Source organism: Engystomops pustulosus, chromosome 5 (genome assembly GCF_040894005.1).
Source record: "Engystomops pustulosus chromosome 5, aEngPut4.maternal, whole genome shotgun sequence".
NCBI classification, from domain to species: Eukaryota; Metazoa; Chordata; class Amphibia; order Anura; family Leptodactylidae; genus Engystomops; species Engystomops pustulosus.
The window spans coordinates 155,064,855-155,081,949 of record NC_092415.1 but is presented as its reverse complement, the minus strand read 5'-3'; the positions used below and the strand labels follow the sequence as shown (position 1 = coordinate 155,081,949).

General features: G+C 40.8%; 1 protein-coding gene across 1 annotated transcript in view; it reads left to right on the top strand.

Annotated features, from left to right (window-relative positions):
- The first annotated feature begins 7,949 nt into the window (after positions 1 to 7,949).
- Positions 7,950 to 17,095, top strand: part of LOC140133381 (collagen alpha-6(VI) chain-like) — a 94,637-nt gene continuing 85,491 nt past the window's right edge. Inside the window, exon 1 of the mRNA XM_072153494.1 lies at positions 7,950 to 7,994. The gene's annotated coding sequence lies outside the window, so the exon portion shown is untranslated. The remainder of the gene's footprint in view (positions 7,995 to 17,095) is intronic.

Here is a 17,095-nt window from a genome sequence, read left to right as displayed (position 1 = left end):
AACTCTTAGGACATTCAGTAGAATTTTATAAACCATTAGTGTACAGTAAATAGATACCATCCAGCAGTAATTTGATACCGAAATTCCTACTGGGAATTACATTTTCCATTGTAATGAAGGCAATGCATTGTAGGCTATTGCAGTGTGGTCAGACGGGAAATCAGATTAATAATAGTCAAAGTTCTGTAGAAATTATATTTATTCCCCATGCACTGTGAGCATAGAGAAAGATTGTTATTTCTTGCAATTTGTTGATAGACCTTGACAATTTAAAAAGCAAAATCAGAATTATTTTAAGATGTATCATTTATCACATTTACACAATCTTTTCAGTTATTATAGCCTCAACTCTTCTTTAGTAATTGCGGCGCACCTATATGTAAATGACAGTCCAGACCAAAGTCAATCTTTTGACCATACATATCCAGTATGTAGCAGGCATACATTTACTAGTCTTTACTTGTCCACTGTTTAAAAGTTTCTGCTACTGTTGGTGTATTCTGGCAGAAATGTCTTATTTTGTCAGTTTAATTTCTACATACCGTATAAGCTCAAGTATAAGCCAAATTTTTGGCACAATTTTTGTGCTGAAAAAGCCCCACTCAGCTGCCTCTAAAGCCAGTAGGATCTTTCCATGTATCAAAAGTGGTATGGACTCTCGGGATAGGGATGTAATATTACCCACCACTGTACCAGGCATTGGTTCGGCATCACCTGGAATATTCTGTCCAGTCCTTGGTACCGGTCCATTAAAAGGATGCCTTGGTGCTGGAGAGGGTACAACGTAAAGCCACAAAAATGATAAGTGGTATCAATCTTTTGTATAAGCCGAGTTTTTTGGCACATTTTTTGTGCTGAAAAGCCCCACTCAGCTTATACTCGAGTATATGTAAAAAAGTTACTTACTTACTTACCTCCTGCGCTCACCCATGGTGTCCTCTTCTCCTCTGGCTCATTTTCTGCATTCAAGCCGAGCTGAGAAGGTGATCCAGGGGAGAATAGGACGCCGGGGGTGAGTGCAGGAAGTGAGTATCAAGTTTATTATTTTATCAGGGGCAGTGCTGGAGATTTTATTTATAGGGGGTCTCTGCTCGACATTTCTTTAAAGGGGGCCCTACTGGACATTTTTTTTTAAAAAGGGGCACTGCTGGACATTTCTTTTGTAAAGGGGGGCTTTGCTGGACATTTCTTTTTAAAGGGGGATTCTGCTGGACATTTCCTTAAAGTAGGGCTCTGCTGGGCATTTCCTTAAAGGAGGGCTCTGCTGGACATTTCTTTTTAAAAGGGGGTGCTCTGATGGACATTTCTTTTTAAAGGGAGGCTGCTACTGGAGACACATTATATAGAGGTACAAAAAAATCCTCCAACTGGTTTCCAAAGGCAATTAGCCTTAGGAAACATCAGGACAGTTGTGTCTGGTCTCATATGTATAGATGGTTACCAGGTAGTGCGGGTAGTTCCCACAATTAATACTACTGTTATTACTGCTAGAAGCTGCAATACTACGAATTGAAAAAAGAAAGAGGGATGCATATATGCAAAATCAACAGAATAAGTTTTTATTATTAAGCATACACATAGATACAGTTAAAAACCATTAAAAAGTCCTAAATCGGACATACAAGGTAAACAAATCAGACAGTGGTGTGGGACTTATACATGAAAGTAATAATAACATATATGTGCACTCAGTATATGTTACAATAAGTTGTTGTATATATAGGGAGGCCAGAGAAAAATAATTAGAATAATACGCCAATAAAGGTGATGGGTAATCCATATGTATATGAGTCTAGTACAATGGTCTCCATAAGGTCTACAAGGCAAGAATAATGCTAGTCGACAAATAAATAAACACAATCTGTGCACATGATAAGTAAGTAAAAGATAAGTTACCAGTCCCTACCAACGTCTGGAGTAGATGACCCGACGTGTGTCTCCTATAAAGTAGGCTTCATTAGGAGTGAATATATAGCAGGGGAGGACTGCCTTTTATACCTGCGACTTCTTGGCGTGCAGTTCCGGTCAGGGTTGTAGCGCATGCGCAGTACAATTCATACTCGCCGGAAATACGTCATAAGGCATTGGTTACTTAGTAAGTGAAACGCAAGCTGCGTATCACCGAAATGAAAGAATGTCACATGATCACAATTATAAACAGAAGGTGGCGCTACGTATCACGGGATAAATAGATATCCCATGGAGCCGATTATAGATAGAAAACAGTACTGCGAAATGATGAAGATATCGTAACCTACAAAGAACGAACCCCGGGGTCCCAATATATATATACAATATATTATCATATTGGGACCCCGGGGTTTGTTCTTTGTAGGTTACGATATCTTCATCATTTCGCAGTACTGTTTTCTATCTATAATGGTATAACTACCATGCTTCAATTATACCACAGTGGTTTAGTGTATTTAACATATTTAAGATTACATGAAATCACAGCAGCCTGCATAGACTTCTACTCCTCTCCATGCCTCTGCAACATCCCCCACCGGGGCCTAGCCTTTCTTGGGGCCTAGAGATAGCCGGGGACCCGAGTACCTGAGTGGCTGGCGGTTGCGGCCTAGGCACGCTAGTGTCACGGTGCTTGGTATGGCGAACCAGAGGGCTTTCCTACAGCCTGGCAGGACTCCAGCGGGGTGGTGTTGGCAAGAAATGATGAGGGAGAGGCTGCTGTAGTGGTTCTGGGGCAACACTTTAGTGTCTGGAGAATGAGTCTCTGTGTGGTGAATAGGGTGCCCGTGATGGTGACAGCCGTAGTAGCAGGGACCAGACGGAGGCAGACGTTGAACAAAAATAACTTACAGTTCTTTATTGGAACCGACAGAAACAGTAACAAAGTGCCTTGACAAATGGTAGAATGCTGGGGCTGAAGTTGGAGAGGGAGCTACAGGAGTAGGTCACCAGCCTGGATGCAAGGGCAGGTTGGGAGGTAGCTGTGTCCTAGTAGGATGCTTCAGCTTGTCCTGGGTTTCTTCAGATATCACCCTTAAAGGTAGGATAATACCCCTTTCTCTCACTAACTAACTCTGCAGAGCTGCTCAGGCAGTGATCTGAGCTCTGGCTGGCTACATTCACTAGTCTGTCTCCCTGTCTAATTAGACTGGACTGCCCTCTAGAACTTTCCTGGCCAGGGGTTTTATTACTCCCACTGGTCAGGTGGTGGTTCCTCCTCCAATCGCATCCCAGCTCACAGATACAAGATATAAACACTTGTGATTGGCTGACACATATTACATCACATTCTACACTTAACTCCTGCCTTACCAGGTAGAATCTACCGCTGCAGTGTTCCCCTGTGTTATGTAGTGGCCTGCTGTGAGGTTGATCAGACTCTACACAGGCTGCAAGCTACATGGTGGGGCGTATTCGCAACAACTACTCTGCCTTGCATCGGCAGGGGTGTTGCACCTCCATGCAGGCTGCTGTTATTTCATCTGATATTTGCTAATGTTAGGAAGCAAAAGGACCTGAGATGATGTCACCTTGGTCACATGATATTACTGCTGCATGCTTAGAAAGCATGGGGAGGAGCTGCTGGATTCAGCCTGAAGAGGCCACACCCTCCCTTGACTTGCTATAGATATCCCTGGATGCCAGGTCAAATTATAAGTATGATTTATCGAGATCTGGGAGAAACAATTTTTATCTATTTTAAATAGCAAAAATATGTTGGACAGGGGCCTTCGATATAGCCAATTATAAATAAAAAAGCTACTGTTTGATGTCAGAATTTTATTTCTGCTATTCTCTTCCACAACAGAAGAACATAATAGAAATATGAACTTAGAGATGTTTAAAGTTTCAAAGGGTTTGCGAAATTTTAAAATGATCCCCTGCTCAATGATCACCTGCAATAGAGGGTTCAGGTTAGTTCCGTCGTCCAGCTTTGCCGGGGCCCAGAGCTGCTGCAGGGGCCCACATATGGGTGTGCATAAGTAATCTTTAGGGGTGAGGGTGGCTGTATCTAATGGATCCATAGGGTGTGAGGGGGATTTTTATAAAATAACCATGATTGTACCTGTTTGATATGATTAACTAGGAAATATTTTTATAATAATTAACAGGAGACTGTTTTAGTTTCTGAACTTTTAATTCCGCCACATGAGTTTACTGAGAAGGTGCACACTGACACTCTGCCGCCCAGGGGCCTACTGAAACCTGGAGCCGACACTGTTTTTTTCTTTATATAAATGTAGCCTCTCATTATCTCAGGGGCTGCCTGAGATAGCCAGGTGAATTTTTGGCTATCTCTGACAATCTCTTTTGTGGTGGTTTTATGTTAGCATTCTAAGGGGGACATGTATATTTATGTTGTGGTTTTTTTTTTATATTTGAGAGTTTTCATTATTTTGTGACTTTTCACTGCAACTTTTGCTGTTGTTTCTCAGGTACACCTTTGTGTGCACCTTTCCAGATGTATTGTGCAACATTTGCCTTACATATATCTTTTTTCTCTATTTTTGCTACTTTTCAGGACCAAATCTGCACCTGGTCCATGGCAGATGCAGAGGAAGGATTTTGTGCATTATTGAAGTACAGCTGCTGTATGGTAGGATATGGCATGTTTTTTTTCCTTGGACCCTGTTTGTTTTTTTGTATAACTGTATTTTTATTGAAAGTTTTTCTATGAAGTAAGTAGATAACATAGCGATGGTAAACCTAAAAGACGTGAGTCAACAACGGTAAAGAGAACATACATGTAGAGACATGTGAACATACATAGGAGAAGACATATGGGAGAAGGGATGGGCAGTGGGGGGAGGTAATGCCTTTGCCAGCCTATAGGGAGGTGGATCCATACTGGGGTCCCATTGTCTGCGCACACTCCTTCCCCTCCAGAAGTCATCCCAGGGAACCCATATGAGGTTTTATCTATCTACAGTATTTTGAAGGAGAGTTGTTAGATGTTCCATCATTCAGACTTAGATCAAAGTACAGAGCTCAACAGAGTTTCCATTTGGCCAAGATTAGGCACCTAGCTGCGGTGAGAAATTGCAAGAGAAGTTTAGATGCATTCTTATATAACTGTTTAGGAAAGAAAATTAACAGACAAGTTCTAGGGTTTAAGGGAATTTGAAAGCCTAGGACCGAAGACAAAATGTCTACAATGAATCTTCAGTAGGGGCAGATAAAAAGAAAGAGCCAGAATATGTGCGGGAAAGATGCTCCCCCGTCTCCACACCAGGCGAGTCGGGATGTATCTGGTGCAAAAGGGCAGGGGTATGAAACCCAAATATTAATATTTTTGTCTTGGTTCTCCTTGTACTGAACACATGGGAGGATTTTGTCACCCTATCCCAATTAACAGACCAGGTCTCTAAAGGAAGCTCTTTAGGCAGGAAAGATTCCCTTTTACCCATATCCTCATGTCTCAGAAGTTCAGAGGGGTTAGTCAATATTTTGTAAATGGTTGAAATGAGGCACGATGTGGACAATTCCATTTTGTAAAAAGTCTCGAATAATGTGGGCATAAAGACCATGAAGGTGTCATACTCAATTTGTACATGGCTAAACAATGGAAGAAGGGAGATCAACTTTAGACTGTAATCCAGGTGGTTGAAAATAGTTTTAGAGCTGTAGTCTAAAATGTCAGCAAAGCAAAATAGACCCTCGAGGTACCAGAATCTGGACAGAGGATCCATGAGGCTAGAAGGTAGTCTTGGGTTAAATAGGAAAGAAGTCATTCGTAAGTGTTCTGTTTCCAAGGAGAACTTTTATATGCACTGGAGCCATACTGATCTGATATGTGCCATAGAACCTAGCAACGGAGAGGCGGGTTTAGTCATAGTAGTAGCCCAGAGGTAAGCATTGGGATGCACAGTGGCACTCCTGAGCTTCTCTACTTCCATCCACTTTAAGTAGGCAAGGAGAGTGGACCATGTTAAGATTCGGTGTAAATGGTCCTTTTAATGGGCAAAATTCTACCAAAAACAGAAAGCAGGAGTTTGTCCCACTTAGACAATAATTACTTTAGGAAGTGGAATAAGTGGAAGATGAAGGGGTAGCTGTGGGAATAGAGTGATTTATAGGTGGAGCTTCATTCCCAGGTATTTCAGGGAAACCGTCTGCCACTAGTTGTAGTTAGTTTTCAGGAGGGCCATCTGGTTTTGGGGAGGTTAATGGGGAAGGCTTAAGTTTTTTCTGTATTGATCTTATAGTGTTATATCCCTATTTGCCGTACTCATCCAAAAGCCAGTGCAGATTGGGAAGTGAAGGATAGGGTTGGCAAAGCAGCAGCAGGGCATCATTCACAAAGGGATACAGTTTGAGCTCAATGGGGATATTGATTATACACTCGTGCGCCAGCGTACAATAGCCCTGCCGACCCTCCAGCACAGCCAGATACATCAAGAAGCTTCAGCAGCATGATGTATCCAGCAGCTGGCTGTATGCCAGGTCCTACCTGGGGTAAAAAAGATTGTACCTTTCAAACCAGCCAAATGCATGGTAACATGTAACATGCATGCGTTTCTGTAATGACGCAAACACCACATGTGACCACACCCTCATATGTTGTCATCTCCCTGAGGTTTTGCTAGAGTACTTAAAATGCTGGCCATGGACTCAAATGCATATATCCAAAATTTACAGTAGTTGTTCACTACAGTACATAACCCCCCTCCCCCTCACAAATAATTAATGATAGCCTTACACAACAATATTATATTATTTCTAGGCTGGAAAGTCGGAAATGAATGCTTAAGTAGAAATAGGAAAAAAAACAAGCTTATAAAGAAGGTGCTTACATCATATTGATTAAAAATGCTTGTCGTCATCCACTTTTGGAAACTAAATGAGAGACAATAGTACCAGTATAGTACAGGAGAGACGCTCATAGCTCAGGGGTCCACTGAGGGACCGATAATACATGGCGCAGATGCAGGAAGCATAATCATAGGAAGTTTCTCACAGGAACACAATTAAACTGATGACTGTTTCTTTTCTTAAACTCTGTGAAAATTGCCATGTTAAGGGGTAATCCTTATTCAAGGGGTTTTTCCTTGAAAATACTGGGGGCAATTTAACATGACTTAGTCTTCCAGATTTCTGGGAGACAAGGAATATAAAAAGCCAAATTTCTGGCATTTGTACCAATTTTCCACCCCAGAAGCCACTTTTTCTGAAAGTGGGCTAGACAAGGACCGTGAACACTCCCACCCTGTTGTATGAACTAGAGCCTCCGCATCAAAACAGGCAGAGACTTTAATTGAAATCTCCATCACTGGTCAGACCTGGTGGAGATTGTTTTCTTGCACTCATCCTTCGTACTTCCCATATGTCCTATAATGGTAGCTGGCAGTAATAATTCCCATTTCAACATAAAATGATATCAGTATCTGCACAGTAGCAATGAAATGTTGGGCCACAAACCTGGTAGGAAAGGTAGCTGAATGACAGAAAGGGGCAAAGTATACATGATCTACATGAGGTGATTGGGAAACCTACACCTGGTCTTATAGACTTACCCGGCTTTTCCACCATGGAAAAAACGGTTGGCAAGGAAATGAGGAACAAGGAGGCTATGGAGGTCACTTAGAATGTTTTTTTTGTGGGAACCATAATGCCATGGTGTCACCTGGAAAGGACAATTAACAACATATAAGTATGTGATCATAACTGAGCAGCATATTGGCAAAGGAAAATATATACCATGGTATTAAATGACATGAACAAGCACCTGTATGTATAGAATATGTATAGAATATGAGTAAAGTATGAGTATGAGTAGAATTCATTTTTATAATGTGTAGGATTTGTCAACTAATTTACCAAAGAAACCTTAGAATTCCTAAGAATTCCTAACCTTAGAATTCCTGCTCCAGTTTAGTGTATGTCTAGGGGGAGTTACTGTACATGCACAGTACAGGGGAGGGTTCTGCCTTCATTTAAATAACATACTTCATCAGCAAGTGAGGCACCTCAGACCATTCCGAAAACTCTGAGATCTGATTGAATGGGAATTTCTTCATGTACTTGTAAGTAATACAACACTGCTGACAGGCATTTGCCTTTTATTCTTTTTGTTCTCTCTAGTGAATTTCTAGTATGTGAAAGGAAATATAATATCCAGAACATTGTGCTGGGTGCTTGTCATTCCTGATAACATTATCATGTAGCTGTGATTTATTAAACGCTTCCGTAAAAAGCTGCCATAAAGTGGAAATATATTATTGCTCGTTTTCAGTTAGAGTTATTTTGGAGAGAATCATGTTATTTTATTCTGAATTTTCATTTACACTTGGTGATATATTTTTATAAAGTTACAATTCAATATGGATTTCTATCTATACATAATGCATATATGACAACTCTAATTTTATTAGTGGGATGAGTAAAATATACTGATAAATCTTAGTCATTTAATTATTTTAACTGTTTATTGGTTACATAATGCTTGATGGATGTGACGATTCCAATAAATTAGTTCATATATATGTGAACACATAAAGTAGAAGAAAGGGAAGGACAGTTCAGATTCTATTCAATGCTATTCAAGGTTTATGTAAAGTATTTTTGCATTTTTTGTATTATTGTATTGTGTGTATTCAGATATATATTCAAGTATTTAAAGAAAGAGTAGAATATTTGTATTACAGTATTGTTATTTAAATGTGTAAATTTATATACGTTATACCAAAGTAGTTTTCTAAGTAAACTAATTATCAGATACTCTATTTAGATTCTTTTTAATTCTCAGTTAAATGTGTATCACAAGTTCTATAGAACACATCATAAATACATTCTGCATATACGTATTGCAGAAAATCAGTCTCTTATTAAAAAAAAATCATATTCCATAACTATGAGTATAACCTATCCTGAACCTACCTACCCCCAAACTTTGACATCCCCACCTCACCTGCCTGCACTGTTCTCCCACAGTATATTCTATATACTCTATAACATCTCTATGTCTCTGCATTCTTCGAGATATTATACAAAATATATTAAAAGGTATTTCAATACTGCAAATACTAGAAATAGTTTTTTTTGATCACCAGCCTTTTACTAGCTATGGAACCTACCATGAAGAATCTACCATCAGAAGTAGATATGATTGTAGATTCCTCCTGTTTGCCTCTGCCCTAATCTGTAATTTAATAATCCTGGAACCCAACCTAAATTGTTAAAAACTTTATTTTATTAATATGTAAATTAACTGCAAAGGCTACTTAAGCATGTACTAGCCTGGCCAGGCACTGGGAGGTAAGGCTACTTCACGCTCCTGTAGCCTCTGCAGTTAATTTAAATATTGCTAAAATAAAGTTTTTAACAAGTTAGTTTAGGTTCCAGGATTATTAAAATACAGTAAGGGCAGAGACAGGAGGAAGAAATATACCAACAGGTCTACTTATGATGGCTGGTTTCCTTTAATGACTTTCTTCCCAAGGAGGAGTCTGCTTCATTCCTGACACATGATCCTAGTATAAAGCGTTTTGGATTTCACATCAATGTGTTTTCATGTTTAAGTGACCACACTTAACTCTCATTAAATATAATAGAATAAATAAGGATATTGGCAGATCTGTAGCTGACCTGAGGATGTTGGTGTCAAACTTACTGTTCATTTCTTTACCAATTGTAGTTACTTACAATATAATAAGGGAATATCAGAGGAAAGAAAACATGGGAATGATTTCAGTTTTCCCTGGCAGAATGCATATACTACACACCATGGAAACTAGCCAGGTTCTTTCTTACACTCAGTGCTCCAATAGGAACATTCATTTGGATGGAGAAAAAGTAAAAAAAAATCTCTGTACTCCATCATTAACTCTGAATAATAATAAATGAAAATAATCATAAATTTTTTTTTATTTATGCAGCACCTTATATTCCACAGCGCTTTACAGATCATGGTACATTTATAAACAAAATAATACGTCAAAGAATAATAAAAGGGGCAGATGAAGGAGTAGGGATAGGGTAAGGTGGGAGAGTGCATAGAAAAAGCAGCACTTTTCTCTGATGAGATACATTACATAGTTTTATCTATTCACTTGTTTGCTAAAAAAATGGTGACAATTTAAGGGACCCCATATAAGACCTAACCTTGTAGAGCACAAGTTCTCTCTGGAGGACCAAGCTAGTTGAAATCAATGTATACTCGTTTAAATGCGCCATTTTGGATGGCCGAATGGCGCCCCCCATTATGTCATCAGTGGGGGGGTGATCAGTTGCCATGAGAGCTGGGAGTCTTTTAAAGGCTCCCATAGTCATTCGGCATCCTGTATTAGAGTCTGTCAGAGGTTGTAACAGCCTGTAAAGCTACAGCATGGAGGTGCGCTGGGTATTATAATTATAAAAGTTTATTGTAGAAGGAAGGAGACAATGCCAGAGTCATGGTGCCTGCTTTATCATGCTTGATTCTGATGGTAATTTTCCTTTAAATTCAATGGTACACTGTGTGATAGCTGTTCTTGCAGCATGGAGGAGACTCCCCAAACAGACAGAATGGTAGTCATGAAAAAGAGGGACAATGTGAGTAGGAAGAGGTGATGGGTTATAGAAGTTGATTGTTGATTGGCTCTTCAGAGCTTCTTTTCTTTCTATCTGCCCATCTGTCCTTTGTGGGGGTTTAAAAACTATTTAATGTGTTCTTATTTTAAGTTGTTGATAAAGGTGTTTGGGATTATCTTTTCTTAGTTCTTAGGAGTTCTCTTAGTTCTATCAACCCCTTAGTCTGTGCTATTTATCATAAGAACCCAACTGGGCGGGGGAAGAGGGAGCACGAGCAGGGTTGCAAGTGGGCGGGGAGGCCTGGCCATGCAGCGGGATGAGCGGGCAGGGAGGCGGTAACTTGTGCCGGGGGGCAGACAGGCAACGGCTCAGCCATGCAGGGAGATAGGCTGGGAGACGGTCACCTGTGCCAGGGTCGGGCGGATGGCTCAGGGAGGTGGCGGCTGAGGAGGGAGGGCCCGGGGGCGCGATCTGGTGGGGGCCCCCTGGGGGGCAAGATGGTGGGAGTCCCGTCTATAATCCGGCCCTGTGTCCAGAGGGGACAGGAAGAAAAGAGAATGATTTCCAGAGTCATCAGCCTAATTATCCTTATGGGTTCACTATGTCCACCACCACAGCTCCACCCTAAGACCACTCAGGATAGACCCCAGTGTGTGCAGGGAGAGAATCTGAAAGCTGTCAGTATATACTATAGCCATTTACCCTCTATGTAATATGTGATCATAGAGCAGAGTTTCCAGTTGGGAACAATGTTTTCCTGTAACAGTTGTTGAAGGAGGGACCATGTTTTGGGCTGTAAGGTGATTTTACAGTATATTGTCAAAATTAAAAGTATACCTGTTCATGCACAAGGTTTGTCTACTAACTGAAACCTCTCTAGCTACAAGTAGACATTGCTTGTTCCTGTATAATAATATGCATGATAATTTGGTATACTATTTCTAAGTTTGTGGATGAATAGCCACTCCTGACTCCTATTTAATTTGTGAATACAGAGTATCTTCATGTGCAGTAAATGTTTTATGATGCGGATGCCTGTGCTCTGCTTTCTATGGGAGACATACAGTATTACTCTGGCTTCCTTACAGATCATTAAGAAGAATAGTGTAATGGACTGGCACATCTTCAGCGCCTTCCATGAACGCTCCTAACTCCTTATTTCATTCCCTTTCCTGGACATAGGATAAAAAAGAAAATCCATTAGCTGTAAAAATGTTTCTTGGGGTTAATAACTAGCAAGCCCAGAAAATGTAGGGGAGTATTTGCTTCTCTGAAATAATACCTTGCATTGAATGAAATGAACTTTCAGAATGTTTTCTTAATACTGATGAACAGAGTGTAAAACTGACACTTCATCACACACATAGCACAAGTCTTAAGTGTTATACCAGATGATAGAGGCACATAATGTATGCGCTTAACTCAACTAGTCTATAGATGGTATATGGTGCCTTGTATAATATTATCTGCAGTATATACTATATATATAAATATATAGAGAAATATGTATTTATACCGTATATACTCGAGTATAAGCCGACCCGAGTATAAGCCAAGCCACCTAATTTTACCACCAAAAACTGGGAAACCTATTGACTCAAGTATAATCCTCGGGTGGGAAAGACATTGGTCACAGCTTCCCCAGTATATAGCCAGCAAGCCCCCAGTAGTATATAGCCAGTCAACCCCCTGTAAAATATAGCCAGCCCCCTGTAGTATATAGCCAGCCAGCCCCCTGAAGTATACAGTCTGCCAGCCCCCTGAACTATATAGTCTGCCTGCCCCATACTATATAGCCAGCTGCCCCCTGTAATATATAGCCTGCCAAGTCCCTTGTGGTCTATAGCCTGCCAACCACCTGTAGTGTATAGCCTGCTAGGCCCCTGTAGTATATAGCCTGCCTGCCCCTTGTAATATATAGCCTGCCAGACCCATAGAATATAGCCAGCCAGGCCCCTGTAGTATACAGCCTGCCAGCCCTATATATATAGCCAGCCTTCCCCCCTGTAGTGTATAGCCTGCCATCCCCCTGTAGTATATAGCCTGCCTGCCCCCTGTATTGTATAGCTAGCCAGCCCCTTGTAGTATATGGACAGACCCCCTTTAGTATATAGCCTGACAGACCCCTGAAGTGTATATAGGCTGCCAGCCCCCTGTAGTGTATAGCCTGACAGCCCCCTGTAGTATATAGCCTGGCCATAAAAAAATAAACGGAGTACTCCCTATTCTGGTGCCCCGGGAAGCTCCTCTCCTTTATTCATCTGCGTAGGCTCCAGGTCCGAGCCTTGATCTACTAGAAGAGGAATGCTTCTCTGCCAAGGCGAACCTGTTTAGACCAGATATGATTTGACAGATATTGTACCTATAGTTTCTGCAAGAAAGCTGTTGGAGACTACAGTACATACGGCGGGCCAGGGCATCCCAATGTGACATGCGGGAAGGAGAAGCCGAAAAAATGGATCAATTTCAAGATCTCTGCTTGAAAACTCATAGGGGGATATTTCTACACTAGTTTTCTGGCATAAAAGCAGTAAAATCATGACAAATTATTGCAATTAAAATAGCTAATATGCCACCTTTTCTCCACTTTTGTTCGCTGGTTTTGATGCAAAACTACGCCTGGCCTAAGCCTCTTGATGTATCTGGAGTTACAAGAATATATGGGGTAGACATCCCAAGCCAGCGGAGCACATTTACTTACCTGTCCGAGGAGTTCACCCGAAGTGCATTATTCCAATGATAATGCACTCTGGCGCGATTCACTAAGATCGTGTGCCCGATATCCTGCATCTTTCGCTTCCCCGCTCAGGTACACCGTAGTTCACCTTCTTCTTCCCAAGTTAAATCCTGCGCTCAGTCCGAATCGATCCATGAAACCCGGCGCGATTGTGCCAAAATTCTATCGCATGCAACACAGTCCCCTTCTAAATCCCTGTCCCAGCCGTGCAATCCCCGAAAACGTTGGGAAGTCCGGCGGAAATACGATCCGCAGACCCTTAGTAAATAAGCCCCAGTGTATGCACTAAAATCTATTTCAGATACCCAAGGATAGCAATCAATGACATTATCTTCAGCTCTTGCATCCTAGAACCACCCATCTGACAGTCGAGAGCCTCATTAGCTAATTAGGCTCTCATCTGTCGTATGAGTGGTTCTCGGATAAAGTAGAAAGCTTGGCACTGCCCACCTGACCATGAAAAATAGAAAAACTTCAACCTCTTAAAGGATGCAAAGGTTAAAGGAGGAGATAAAAGGCCCCCTTTAAGAGAATTTCTGTTAATGCCTAATTAACCACTGAAAGCTGCTCTGTATGTCAGACCATTAATATAGATGTTTCTCATAACAACAACCTTTTGGTAAATGTAATCACTGCACCCATATAAATAGCCAACTTCATGAGACTTTATTTTTATGTCATAAACAATCTTACATTTTATGACATTGTGCATTCGCTTGTCTGCTCTATATTACTGATCCGTAGACATAATCCACACTAAGAAAAAGCAGTAGAAAAAAATTGGCAAGCCACCTACCATATTATCTTTAGTCACACTAGGTCATAGCTTGGCTCAGAGTTACCATATGTAACACTGCCATCTCCATGTGTAGGCATATCCTTTTTGGCATTACTTAGTTATGTCACACAGTATTATTTATTATAGTATATTTCACTGCCAGTGGTGCCCAGATTTCCAGGAGGCATGCCAGAGACAACATTTTTTCTATACTTTACATTATCTTTGGCAAGGTAAGTGATATACATTAATGTAATAATTGAATTTATTTATCTGTGATAAAGTTCAGAAATCTATCTCACTTTAAAAGGGGTTTTCCCACGAAAGAAAATTCTCACATCTCAATCCCATAGTGATGTTAACACAATAAAGATCATTTTAACCCTTCACTTTATAATTTTACTCAGTGTTATTGCTGTTTTATCTCCTATCACTTCGGGTCTTCCGGCGATTCACTAAGGTAGTTCCTCCGCCGTCCACCAGATGTTGCTTCTGCGCTGAAGTTCCCCGAGGCCCGCTGGAATGCCCTGAAATTCACGGGCCTATACCTGGTGAAGGTAAGTGCAAGTTTTGCAACACATTTTTTTTTAAATTGTGGCGGTTTTTCCGAATCCATCGGGTTTTCGTTCGGCCACGCCCCCCAAATTTCCATCACGTGCATGCCGGCGCCGATGCGCCAAAATCCAATCGCGTGCGCAAAAATCCCAGGGCAATACAGGGAAAATTGCCGCAAATTGGAAATATTTGGGTAAGACGTCGGGAAACCGCGAATCGGCCCCTTAGTAAATGACCCCCATTATAATCCATCTATTTCTGTGGGGTGACAATGTGATTAGATTATCAGGGTACAGGTGTATTTGCAGGTGTATTTGCACTTTTATCTGGCTTCTGACATTGTACTAACACACTGAAACATAGACAGAGAGAAGAGACAGATCAGAGAGGACGAAATGCTATTGCACACATTTTGCGGATCATGAGATCCATTAGATGCCTATTAGACACACAGCACTGCTACATCTCACTGACATGTGCCTGCCTTTCCCTTTCCATGGATCACTTATCTCCTTGTAGCTGGTAGTTTGAAGCCTCTCTTTCTGCTCACCGTGTGCTGGCAGGAAGTGATCAGTCAATGTGTCTCAGATCCAGGCAGGGGGCGTCGCTACAGCCACAAAGCAGAGACAGACAGAAACACGATCTCACACAAAAATCCAAGATGGCGGCCACCCGACCCTAAGTCAGAAGTTACTGGGTTGTGTCTAGGGGAAACTCTGAAATGCTGTATTTTTGTTAATAACAGTGATTTAAAGAATGTGTTGTTTTGCTATCCTGAGTACATATAAGAAACTGGTCTTCATGGGAATACCCCTTTAAGGAAGTTTATCAGCTCTATGGCTAGATCGAAACTAACCATGGCCTTGTAGAGAAGATGTCCTGCATCATACATATACTGTGCCTTTCTGGAGAAGATCTATTGCGTGAACACACGGAGATCTTTATGTTCCTTTATATACAAATGAAAATTTATATACAAATGAAAATGGCACTGGAACTCATGTAGGTTTCATCTTAAAGGGAACCAGGATCACACATTTTCAGCTAATGACTGGTCCCCATAGTAATACAATAGTAATTAAAATAATAATAGAAGTTGTATCTAAATAATACTAATTCATAATCTGTTTTTATCATTAATATTAAAGTACAATTGTAAAGTGTAAAGACTTTTGCCTAGTTCTGCACGAAGCCAAAATGAGCAATTCTCTAATTTACACTCATCTATCTGCAGCCATTTGTCAGCTTGCAGGCTAGCAGCTATCTTTCACCTCTAGCTGTGTTTGCTTGGTTGGCAGCCATGCCGATTAGTAGCTAGACAGAGGAGAGGAGGATTGATGGATGTTGTTGGGAGGGGTTACTAGCACATGCACGCTCATTCAGGAGAATATTAGTCCCGGCAGCATGTATAAAGCTCCAGGACTGCAGTGATGTCCTAAGCATGTGACTAATCGCATTATTTAAGTCATCCAATTACTTACCAGGAATGGTATGTAGCAGAGCTGTTTATGTTTAAAAGTTTGAAAAGAGTAGAAATATGTGTGCATGAAAGTTTGAATGCAAAATAAAGACAGAGATCAGGCAACATATCAGTTCTAATGAATCTAATCAGATCCTGTACACACAGCACAGTATATATACAATGCAACTTCTTTGAGTGGATCTCTTTGCACAGTAAAGTGGTGCCCTGTGCTCCAGGCAAACTGCTGTCAGCTCATATCAGCGTGAGGGTAGAAGAGGGAGAGAGGTAACAGACCAGGGAGTAGTTAATGATTTTAACACAAGCACTTCAACGCCCCCATGACTCAATGTTGTTTGTTGGCAGGGAGCCACTTTTATCAACTGAAACCTTTAATGTTAATTATAAAAATATATAGTATTAAAAAGTCTATGAGAACCTGTCATTAGTTGTGCCTGATAACAGGTTCACTTTACGTTGAATTTGTATGTTAGTCGGAATAGACATATTTTGTACATGTACAATATATTTCTCTGTGACTGTTGAATTTTCATAGTTTTTGGGCTGTCAAGGCAATAATGATTAACGCTGCGTTGCACACCCCTTTGATAACTTTTAGATGTTAATTCCAGCCTGAAGCTCAAGTTCAGTAAATTACCAGAATCCAGAGATCTTCCCCAGAGGTCACAGTTCATATATATTTGGAAATTGTCTGTAAGGTGTTCTTAAGTTGAGGAAACACTCAATTGCATACAGATAATTAGGATTTTTCCTGTCATCAGAATAGTTGATATCATGTCAACAGAGTTCTTCTGCTACAGCCCAATGCGGACCTCAACACAGGCTGAAGTTGGTGCATGGAGTCAGTGCAACATCACCGCTGAGCTTCTGTGTACCAACTAAAGCCAGTGGTGATAGGAGGCACAGTACTAAACTAGAGATGATGACGAATGTAGTATAAGTCCTTTAGCTTTGTTACAGTAGCCCCTACCACTTATAAAAAAATATTTTATCCTGGGCAATCCCTTTAAGAAAAATGTGTTCATGAGGCAGGTAATGTCACCTGCAAGAGCATGAACCTCATTAA